This window comes from Triticum aestivum, chromosome 6A, assembly GCF_018294505.1.
Source record: "Triticum aestivum cultivar Chinese Spring chromosome 6A, IWGSC CS RefSeq v2.1, whole genome shotgun sequence".
Taxonomy (NCBI): Eukaryota; Viridiplantae; Streptophyta; class Magnoliopsida; order Poales; family Poaceae; genus Triticum; species Triticum aestivum.
Window position 1 is genome coordinate 123143846 of NC_057809.1, and position 9281 is coordinate 123153126.

Sequence of the window (9281 nt, forward strand, 5' to 3'; positions counted from 1 at the left end):
TGTACCTAGAAATGATTTTTGAGATAAATAAATAGCAAACTATGAGGCAGCCACAGTTCAAATTTGACCCGCTTCCAACTGAATCGGTGGAAATTTGTCTTTTTCACCAGAGGTGGATCAAAACTTTTTACACCCAACCATTTGGTCAATTGTGAATTAAATATGTCCTAGTATTTTAGAAAAATGATTTGGTCCAATTGTGCAACAATTATTTGGTAGGTTCTTCACAAAAAAAGTCATTTGGGGCACTCGAAAAATGATTTTTTTGTGTGCAATGCAAATGAAGACCAAAAAATCATCATTGTTTAAAATCCTAAGATACACATATGTGCACAATATTGGGTCATTTAAACATACAACATGAGGCTAATATGTTGAGTGTTTACCCAAAATAAGAGGTTAAAAAATATAAAAGAGACAAAAGAAAGAAACACAATTACATAAGGTGGATTTTGATTGGTGGAACCATATATGACACGGATCGATGACATGGCAGACATCCTACCATCCATTGCTAGCAATCCCACGTCCATCCATCCACCCATCTGAAGAAAGGAGGAAAAACCCACCGCACCCACTCCTCGTCCTCGCGACCCCTACCCAACCACTCGTCGCTTCCTCCCCTTCCCATCCCCTCCCTGCCGCCACCACCGACCTCGCATGTCGCCGCTGTGCGCCAACCTCCATCTCCGTGTCTGGCCGCACACAAACTCCCTTATCCTTCTCTGTCAGGGTTAGGGTTCGCGGTCGGAGCGGAGCGGCGCGACGCGGCACTGATGGGATGGGTACCTGACGGACAGAGTTGGAGGAGAAGAAGGACCCCGACGTCTTCATCAGCCAACACCAAGACCAGACTTCCATCTTTGACGCCGACGGATCCACGAGCGACCACCCAGGATCTACGGCCACGGAGGCTCCAGCAGCTTGGTCTGCGGTTGGTCCCTTGCTCCCTATAGGCGTTTGGTCCACGGTTGATTTCTGGTCGCCCTTGGGCATTTCTTCCGTGCAGGTGTACACCGAGGGGACCCAAATCATCATCTGGTGGTTCGAGAAGCCGATCATCTACGACGTCCGCGCATGACCCAACCCAACCTGGTGGAGAACACCTCCGGGGGCTGGGATTGGTAACGTTATCCTATTCTTGATTCCTATTTACCTGATCAGATGCGTGATTTATTACTTACCTGGGAGCCAAATCCATGATTGGGAGAGTCCGATTTAGTTGGCCTTGTTGATGTTCTTCAAGTCTAGAATCTGAGAGGATTAGACACGTGAAGTGATTAATTTGCTAGCTACATGTGGTTGGGGTCTGGTACAAGTAAAAGGGCTTTAGCATTTGTTCATTTATGAGCATATCCTGTAATTGTGGACTGTAACGGATCGTGCATATAGCAATTTGGACATGTTTATAGGGTCTGGTACATGCAAAGGGTTGTGGCATTGTCATTTCCGAGCCCTGTAATAGGATCGGACACAACTGAAGTGTTTATCAATTTTGATAGGTGGGTGGCGTCTGGTACATGTAATGGGTTTGCCGCCAATATCATTTCTGATTTTCTGGTTGCCGTGACAACAGTTGCTACCGCATACTCGCTGTTGATGGGAGTCAATTTTTGTTGACTCATTTGGATTTCAATGCAACCCATGTCAGTTGATCTATGAATTCCTATTTCCTTTATACTAAATCTTGCAATTCTTGGTTGTGGCTTATGTTTTTTCCCTTGGTATCCACTCATAGCTGCCTTCTGTCTGTGCTTCTCTTCTCAGGACGATGGTCTTGCGGCACATGGCGCCGGAGCTGAGCCTGGGCATGAAGAGCGACGGCTACATGCGGGTCCTCGACCTGCTCGACCTCAGCCTGCAGACCTTCGCCAAGGTTCCCCTCAAGTCCCACACGGTGGATGAAATCAGGGAGGTAATATTTGGTCATGACCCATCTTCCTGTTGAACAGTAGATGATCTTACTAAACACCTAGCCCACCTTGCCTGGTATGCTTGTATCTGCTACATGTTGTTTTCATCTTGATAGCTAGCAGCCTAGCAGCATGAACTTTGATTATGAAATCTCTATATGCTGTATAATTAATTGGGTCAATCTCGAATTTGTTGTGAATTGTAAGATGCTTTGAGTAAATATTTTTTTGCCTTCTCGGGTGTAGGCGGTCAGGCGAGATAGCAAGCAGAGGTTCAGTCTGTTGGAGTAGGATGGCGACCTACTGATTCGGGTTAACTAGGGGCACACTGTGGCAGTACGATTGCTGCCTGACCCTCCGGACCGTGGAGAAGCAGAGTCGGCCGCTGGCGGGGGACGTGGGCAACGACCAAATCGTCGTCCTCTCCAAGCGAAGGGGACAACTCAACTAGGTCTGTAGCTCACTCTACTTGACCCTGCTATTGTTATGATTTCTGTAGTAGAAGCATGTTAAGAGACTTGGCTGTATTCACGGAGGTGCTTAAATATATTCTGTTTAGCCTTAGGGCATGACTAAGGCATGCCATATGTTCTGTTTGAAGTCACTTGCAAATAATCTAACCATATCAGCGGCTTCAGTAATTATATCATTATTGCCTTGTTTTGAGACTTGCACAAAATTACTTTATGGCCAATATTTCAACACAAAACGCTGAATCATGATGTGAAGTGATTTTATGGGTTTCTGGGGTTCTATTGACTAAATCCTATTTGTCTACATCTGTCTTTCTCTAAAGCATTAAGATCTTTTGCTAGAGCCGGGGCTCCCCTTCCAGCGGCCCTATTGATTGGTTTTTTTGGAATACATGTTTTTGTATATAAGGTGCCACCATCAAGTTAATAGTAACACTAATAATCATCTGTACCCTTCTATTATGAATTGATTGCACATGATCGGGCTGTGCTTCCTCCGATTACATTCAGAATTGTTTGATGTTAATGATGATGATATACTAGGAGCATTACTTTCACCTACAATAATTGGCTTAGTTTAATATAGTATAACCGACAGAACATCTACAATTCCAGTCATGATTCATTTTGACAGTGTGTGTTTTGTTTGTGCTATCCTCTATTGAGTGAATTCAATAAAGTTCTCACGAATTTTGCCTGGCCTTCAACTAGTCCAAATCTGAAGTAGTATTAATAATGTTGTTAAGTTGTCTACACATGCTACTATTTGGCAATTCAGTTTCACATTGCATTTGGATCTTAAACTTATACAGTATAAGCTTAGTTATTTGCATATGTAAAATATGTTGACAAAGTGTTAAGTTGGATTACTGCTTCATGTTGATGGCATTGTCTCTAAACATTTAATAATGTTTCTTTTTGGTGATTTGGATCAGGATCTAATGTTGTTTATGCTGCTGCTGCTGTGACGGAAGATCAAGAGGCATGGAGATGCGCACCACAGTTTTAGTTGATGTTGCACCATGTTTTGGTGCTTGTGTATCTGTTTTTTCTTGTAAGCACACTTGTATGTGCTTGTGTATCGTGCATGTGTATCTGTTTTTTGCTTGTTTTAGTTGATGTTGGACGTGCGGACTTGTATGTGATGTTGTGTGTATTTGGCTGAATGACTTCTGAATTTAATCATTTGATCAAGAGAATTATTGAGTGTTTGCTATTCAAATGTGTAAAGTGGAAATCAGTGGATAAAAAGACCAAATGTTCTATTGGACCAAATAATATATGGGCTCTAAAAAGGCTACGGCCCAAATAATAGCGGACTGATACATTATTTATTTCTGGGAAACTTGAACAAAAAGGCTTAATGAAATTGTCCACAAAAGGGCCATGGCCCAGAAAATTAGAAGGCCGAATTGTTGGGCATGTTCCATGAAGTTGACCAAAAATTAGTAGGAAAAAATATAAATGGGCTGAATTAATGGGCTCGGCCCATATAGACACCTAATCGGACCAGGCTGAATCTTATCCACGTCAGCTTGACACGCTGGATGCCTACGTGGCCTGGGGAGATTTCTAGTGACCAAAACAAAACAATAGGCATATTTTGGTCATAAACGTCTACGACCTTCTCACAGAGAAGGTCGTTAATTTCAGTTTACAACCGCCAACTTTTGTCCTTCTGTTTTTGGTCACAAAAAGGTCGCAAATGAAAAACAATGACCTTTCAGTGACCAATAGTCAAGGTCACAAGTTGACATATTTCTTGTAGTGCATCTGCGCATATCACACCGATGAACCGGAACACAAACGGCCGCCCCCGCAGTCTGTATTACATCAGCAATGTCGTGGCCAACTCTATTGTCCGCGCTGGCTTATAACACTGCAGCCGACTCAGCCATGATTAGTTTTAGCTTCACCATCATGGTCATCAACCCCGTGGTGGATATTAACTGCCTGACATATCAAGTGAAATCCATCCAGTATATTTTTATATTTTATATTGCTTTCTTTAAAAGAGCAATTACTCCGGCTTGCAAAATTATCTAATGTAGGACCCTAAACCACCATATTGGTGCAAATTTAAAGACCGTCAGAAAATTTTCGGCTTAAAAAAGAAGGATTCCGGTTTAAAAATCCGGTTCAAGGGGCGGTTGTCTCCCACAAAGCTTTGAAGCTCTCAATATCCGGTTTAAGAATTTCCGGTTAAAAGAATAATCTCTCGCAAGTTCGAGTTCTCAGGAAAAATTAAGGGGACCAAAGAGAGTCTGTTGCAAGAGCACAGCTCAAAACATAGGTGCCCCTTGAGCACAGCTCACAATATCATTTGGGGGCTTCCTGTTCAAACATAGGTGTATTCACCAAAGAGAACATAGCGTTTTTACCCTCTTGATTCCGGCTATCAAGCCAATATTATCATAAGAGCACAACTCTAATTATTTCAGTAATCCGGCTATCAAGTCAATATTATCATAAGGGGCCAAAGAGAGTCTGCTGAACAGCACAGCTCAAACATGGGTATCCCTTGAGCACAGCTCACAATATCACTTGGGGGCTATGTTCAAACCATAGTCACACCTCTTGATAGGCTTAAAGCCACTAGGGAAATCACTTGGGGGCTCTGTTTGTATCCGAACCACAACTTATACCCTCTTGATCAGCATAAGGGCATCAGGGAAATCACTTGGGGGCTTGGTCTTATCCGAACCATAGCTACACCTCTTGATAGGCATAAGGCCACCAGGGAAATCACTTGGGGGCTATGGGTTCGAACCATAGTTACACCTCTTGATAAGCATAAGGGCACTAGGGAAGTCACTTGGGGGCTTGGTCATATTCGAACCATAGCTACACCTCTTGATCGGCGCAATGCCACAATTATGACTACTTGGGGGCTCTAGTCGTATCTGAACCATAGCTTAAACCCTATTGATCATACATATACATCATCATATATTGCATCATACGTTGCATCATCATTACATCATCATAGCATGTATCATATGTGCATGGATATACCGGCTTATATGGCAGGAACCGGTTTATTCAAACCGGGTCATATTATTCAAATCTTTAATAGCCAACATGGCTGGATTTTTATTATGGTTATCAATAACCAGTATTATGATTAAGGTTTTCAAAGTCGCTTTAGCGCAGTGGCTACCATATTATCAATGGATATGATTTATTCTACAATTGAAGGAATAGTCCCGAGTCGCTGCAGGCTTACGACCCGGCACTTGGGGGCTACATTATTCAAGTTGGGATTACATCAAACACACAAGTCTCATGTCGCTACAAGCATGCACCATGACACTTGGGGGCTAATGCAAAGTCATTGTTTGCTCACTTATTGAAGACCCGACTCATCAAATCGTAATGAGTCGGCCCTTGGGGGCTACCAATTGCTCCTGTCAACAATTCAAGGTACACAAATTTTCATCTATTATTGAAGGATCCACTGCTCAGTTGGTAAAGCACAAAGATCTCAACCTTGTGGACGTGGGTTCAAGCCCCATGATGGGGGTTACATCGTATAATGTTATTCTCAATGAGGTATATATAAAGTCCCAGCTCAATATTATCTTACTGAGCCGGTCCTTGGGGGCTACACGTTGTTGTTCAAGTCTACATGATCATATCTATAAAGTCCCTGCTCATTATTGCATAATGACCCGGCCCTTGGGGGCTACACTGGTTGAAGTTTTTATAAGCATAAGGCAATTTCAAGTCCCAGGTTGCTGCAAGCATGACAACCCGGCACTTGGGGGCTACATATGTGGAATACTCAATTTTTACTAGTGACTGAGATGAACAACATGGATTTCTTCAAAGTGGTAGTAATTATATGGAAACAAGTCTTAAGCCATCACTTTGTTCTGCTCAAGACTTGGGGGCTACAGGTAATATGGATATAATGGAGAAAAATCTTCAAATTCTCAGTTCTGAGCAAACCAGATTGACCCGGTGTCTGCAACAATTATGACCCGGTGTCTGCAACAATTATGACTCGGTGCCATCCATATTTACAAACCGACAATTTTGGGAATATTAAACCGGCAAGTTTTACATCTTCAAACCGGCGGAATATCAGAGGAGTATTTCAAGACCAATATTTCTTAAGCCGGCACTTTGGAAGCCGACTCAAGTGGATTATTCTTCACAACATTTCTCTGTGAGAAACCAATGTCAGCAAATTGAGTATGAAGCTGACTTATTGACCTGGATTTTTCTAGAAGAAGGAAAGGACAAGGAATTAAGGATGACCAGGTGCCGGTTTACAAGAATTCTTAACCCGGAGCATAATCTGTCAAGTTTGCTCTTGTGTTTATTTTACAAGATCAGTTTAACAAGGATAAATCCAAATTAAACTAGGGGCTAATGTCGGGGATATACCCCGCATCGTAAACTGACCGAAAGTATAATCCGGCCGGACTTGGTGGTTTATTTGAGACCCCGCTGACACTTGGCGATTCACCGGCGACCCGCACAGACCAGACGGTTTACAAGCAACCTGACCGAACATTATGATTCACTGCTAACCTGGCGGGCGGGACAGACAGTGACAAGGCCCAGAAGGCCGACTCATGTTATGGTGGGCTGGTTTAAGAGGAAAGGCATGAGGAATATTTGTCTTACAAGGAGTTAAGACCTGGACTTGTATCCGGTTTGTATTAGAGATAGACTAGTCCCAATCCTAATAGGACTCCACATGTAACCCGCCCCTTCAGCATATATAAGTAGGGGCAGGGCTCCCCAAAGAGGGACAAAAGCAAGAAGAAACAATCTTTAGGGCTAGACACAAAGAGCCGGTTTACCAACCTCCCTCGTGATGATAATGAGACCTAGCCACAAACAACATGTAGGGCTATTACCGGATGATGTTTCCCGGGGCCCGAAGCTGTCTAAATCCCTGTCTTGTGTGTTGATCCGCCCTGCGTCTCTCGTCCCACTCAACCCCTATCAAGCTACCACATAGATGTGTTGGCCTCGCGACTAAGTCCTGACACTAAGGACATCTGCCGTGACAAAAACCACGACAGTTTCCTTGCTCCCCGTTTTCCCCTTTCTATACCCGATTGCTGCGACTAGACATTGGAGTCCAGGAGCCAGACGCCACTATCGATGACGACTACTACTACTCGGGAGGTGCCTACTACTACGTGCAGCCCGCTGACGACGACTAGGAGTAGTTTAGGAGGATCCCAGGCAGGATGCCTGCGCCTCTTTCGATTTGTATCCCAGTTTGTGCTAGCCTTCTTAAGAAAAACTTGTTTAACTTATGTCTATACTCAGATATTGTTGCTTCCGCTGACTCGTCTATGATCGAGCTCTTGTACTCGAGCCCTCGAGGCCCCTGGCTTGTAATATGATGCTTGTATGACTTATTTTTATTTGTAGAGTTGTGTTGTGATATCTTCCCATGAGTCCCTGATCTTGATCGTACACGTTTGCGTGTATGATTTGTGTACGATTGAATCGGGGGCGTCACAAGTTAGTATCAGAGCCGACTGCCTATAGAAATCCCCCTTCCACACTCCTTGGCAGAAGTCGAGTCTAGACATTACAAAACTTTTTACTAACATGGTTGTGTGTCTTACGGGCCCACATCGCCATTTGGGTGGTATTAGGATCTTTTACTCCTCGATCCTTACTATGGGACTCTGAACTCTCTCCTACCCGGGTTAAACGATTTTACTAACTCTAACATTAGGATCCCGTGACCATGTTCACCCCAAAGTTGGATAAACCCTAGCTATTCTTTAGAGTAGTATATTGAACATTATCCACACTGTCATTTGACTCCTTTGAAACATCTTTGTTTTCAGATGGAACCCACGAGACAGGTCGTGCGCCACATGATGGCCATTGGTGCCTCAGGATCACCTGCTGTGTTGGTTGCGATGATGACCTATTTGGGTTATCGCTGACACCCTGAGTACATTGTCTACGAGGAGTACCCGGACTTTAACCAGGAGCAGTACCATGCCATCGTCCACCTCTACTCTCGGGAGTATGACTGCACTACCATGCTGCACACTGCTCATGGTGTTGGAGTGACTATCGACATGGCGGTCCACGATGCTGCTTATGCTGCTCTGACACGTCTTTGTGGAGAATATCGGGAGTTGGACACCTCCCCTTTCAGGCACATTGCTATCGCATTCGATGTTGGTGCGAAGGGATACTACACTGCTGCCTACTCCACTGTCACCCGAGAGCCCTTCTACCATCAGAACCTGGTTCTGCATGCTGATGGGCTGGATAGAGCTAACCGAGCTCTTCGCCACGAGTTGTACACCACCCGTCAGCACCTGTACCGTGCTCTGACGCTGTTGCACCCATCTGTCCGATCTGGTGGTCTATCACGTTCTGTGGTCTACCCTGCCAGGACCGTGATGCCCCAGGGTGTCGGCTGGCCAGATGTGGGAGGCTACTCTCCTGCACTTGGTCCTCTTCTGCCACCTGCGCGTCGGGTTCCGCACCAGAGTATCCGCGGACCCCAGGCTACTCACGCGGAGGACTTCCCGTCGCGTCACTACCAGCTGTCAGGCTACACCTACCTTCACAGTTCCTCCTGGGACTGATGTAGGATTGCTTGTTAGTGTTAGATGCAATCACCGGAAGCCTGCGTGCCGCCTATGATGTCCTTAGGCTATGTACTGAACTCTGTGTATTGAACTCTATGCATGATCACTTTTGTAAGATATGCCAACTACTATGTAGTATCTATAGTGTTCCTTTCATTATGCATGTTTCATCATGAATGATTCTTGTCCTTGCAAATTCTCAATGCTGAACTACCCTGTTATATATTAGCAGGATGGTTAGACCAGGTGGTCGTGGTCGTGGTGACCCTCCCCCACCCCCGCCTGAGTACATGGCTGGGATGATGCAA